Raw genomic sequence first — 3,361 nt, forward strand, 5'->3', positions numbered from 1 at the left:
GTCCTTCCACTTCTCAGACGTCATAACCTAATTTTCCAGCAAGACAATGCTCGACCGCATGTTGCCAGAGTCTGTCGTGATTTTCTCACGGCAAACAACGTTCAGCCTCTGGAATGGCCCCCATATAGCCCCGACATGTCTCCCATTGAGCATCTGTCGGATGAGCTGGACAGGCGTATCAGAAAACGTCAAACCCCCGAAAGGAAGGGATTTGTGTCCAAAAAACTTGGTAGACAAACAAATGTGAGACGAAAAATCGCTTCTTGCCATGTGCAGATACTTCTGTTTTCAAAAAGGATGAAGATTATCTTTCTCAAAGAAGGGATTTTCCATCACGAATTTATTTTATGTCAACAGTTTTGGAAGATTGTGTTTGAAATTTACCAGTACTCCTCTAGATTTTGAAATCCATACATTAAGGGGGTTTATGCACCTGCCCCTGTGTTTCAACAGTAGTTCGGCTCCCAGCATCACTGGTTGATCCTAAAAGGATGAAACAGCTGTATGATGCCGAGTAATTCAATTTTGGCATATTGTATCTATTACAAAATGTTAACGGAGCAATCACCTATGTGTGTAAAGTTCATATGTGTTTGTTTGTTTGTGGTTAAAAGTCCTCCTACATCCAAGTTCATATGAATACCCCTTCCCGGATTCAATATTAATGATTGAACTTCAATCACGGCATGTATGGTATATCATAAATGACATATTGTGAATGGGTGCTCTTAAAAAGACGAGCACCGACAATTGTATTTGTATGATTTGTGAGTTGCTCCTTCTTATAAACTGTCTAGTAGGTTTCATAGAACCCACATTACATATTCCCTTGCATCATGAAATTTGAACCCTGGTGACAACTCCACTTACCAATACCATAGTGACAAGGAGACGTGCAATGCTTTCTTACTGCACAGTCGCTGATAATTTAATTACACACAAATTAATATGAAAAAGACCCTTTTATGTTTTTGATAATTTGACATTTATTTCTTCAATCAAATTGAAATACAGAGCTACAGGGAGAAACTGCCATCGTTGCAGTTTAAAGGTTCCGGATGTTCTGCCTACGCATCTTGTGAATTGCATTACACAGTAAGCGGACCAGAGTCAGGGATTGGGATGGCCTCATTTAAAACTTCTGTAAACATGATATTACAGACGATAAGTTACCAACCTCCACCCAATCCACCGTCAACCCAAATAGCCATACTCTAGGATACATGTATTTATAACTCTAAAGTAATTATTACATCTGCCTGATAAAGTTAATATGATCTTATTACATTGTACCATACCATTTATCAAATTCATATATATATAAATAGGTTACATACAAGAACGGTCGTATATTTCCTGATTTCATTGGTGGTGTTAAATGTCCTTGTTCTAGTTATATGTAGGCTTTGATTAATCATTAATACTGAAGGTATTGTTATTTCGTGAAGTCAAGCTGCCATTCATGCTATTGAATTCAATTTTCAACAAACACAAACATGCATAAACATTTCATTCATCGCCAAAACGCGAGCGTTAATCAATGGGATACCTTTTACAATGCCAGATAGTTGATTATTTTCGAAAAGCAATGTTACAGATCTTTTCACTAAACGGTTAAAATATATAATAATGTATATGGGATCATTACATCATCATTACACTCATGTCAAATAATTTGGAATGCGTCCTGTCCAATAACCGTCATAAGTCGGCATTTCGATAATGAATTCACAAGGCTCACAGACTCATTAATCAGAGTCAACACTCTTACTCCCGGCCAGGTCATTATTTCTTTTCTAGATTACCGGCCATAATTTCCCGCTCTGTCTAATTGGAAATATAATTTCAGGTAACATTCTAACATTGGCAGGTAATAATTTGAGACATTTATGAATGTGTTGTTTGTAGTATTCTTGACATTATCTGGTAAATATCAGCAAACCATAACACCAAAATATGCACAGCTTTATTGGAAATTGTAAACTGGAAAATGAGGCCATTCAATAATTGTAAAACAATGGATCAAGAACTGGGTAAGACAATCCGGAATATACATTAGTACATTTTTAATTACATTAAATAAGTATTATACTATCAACTTTTTAAATTAAGTACGAAAGAAATGTTTTAATGTAAAGATTATAGGATTCCGAAAGCAAATTAGATGATTGTACAGTGAAAGCTAGGCTAGCTTTATTGGTTCTCAGCTGCAGCTCCTAGATTATGGGACTGCTGGATTACAAGAACAGTTTTCATACAAAAAGGGTGGCTGGATATATCTAGTGGGGCAACTATATAAGTGAGGGTTCTGCCATAAAGCTGAAAAGAAAGATCACCACTATATCATCGACAGTGTAGATTATGTGCAGAAGGTGTACGAATCCCAATCTGGTCAGATATTGTTATCGTACGACGTTTCGGCCATTGTACTTACATTACACTGCCAAAAGTCAAAGACTTGATTCACCAAAGACTGCATGATGATGATTTTATTTTAGACAGCAGTTTGTTAAAAGCCCACCAAAGGGACACTATAACTAAACATTACATGTTTTCGTGTATTGTGGCAACTTCTACCACTGACGACAAAAAGACTAGCTATTGATTACCGAGTTCCACTTACCTTGGCTACTATTTAAATGGAGATATTATTATTCTTGGACATGTGCGTTTATTTGAGTGAGAATGGATGTAGCTGGGTGACTTTGGTTACACACTCACACTAATTGATATTTAAACTTACTTTCAGCCACTACACACAACACAAGCGGTCAGTGTGGTTAGTTGGATGTTATACATTTCACAAATCGATAAGTACAGGAAACACTGGCCAAAACAGCATCGTATCAACCTTTCTTAGAAAAGGGAAAAGGGAAAAGCAAAGCAACACGAAAAGAAAAGAAAAGAGAAAAAGAATGCAAAAATCGATTGGTATTTCAGGGATCAACAAAGAAAAAAAAATCAATTTTACTATACAGCTTACGGATGAATACACAAAAACAAATGTCAACGTCATTATTATAACATGAACATTTTCTGTCGGAAAGATAAATTCATAAAAGAATCCGTATAAATCAAGTAGCGACGGCCATCCCTTAACCGGAACGGAGGGATAAATTCCTCCTAGTGTATAAACAACTTCTACTGTCACCATTCCATCCTGTGGTAAAGATATTGGATTAGGTCAAAATCAGGTAAAAATAGCTTGATGTGGTCTGAGGCCTAAACTCAGTTTTGTATCTGGATGTTGGGACCTAAGTAATACATCAGGCTCACATATCACCTGGACCTTATAAGATATAGTTGAGTATCAATGTCATCAGGAACTTTTCGAGTGATTCATTTCTGACAGAGTCGACCT

The sequence above is a fragment of the Mizuhopecten yessoensis genome, unplaced genomic scaffold, assembly GCF_002113885.1.
Source record: "Mizuhopecten yessoensis strain PY_sf001 unplaced genomic scaffold, ASM211388v2 scaffold11129, whole genome shotgun sequence".
In the NCBI taxonomy this organism is placed as follows: Eukaryota; Metazoa; Mollusca; class Bivalvia; order Pectinida; family Pectinidae; genus Mizuhopecten; species Mizuhopecten yessoensis.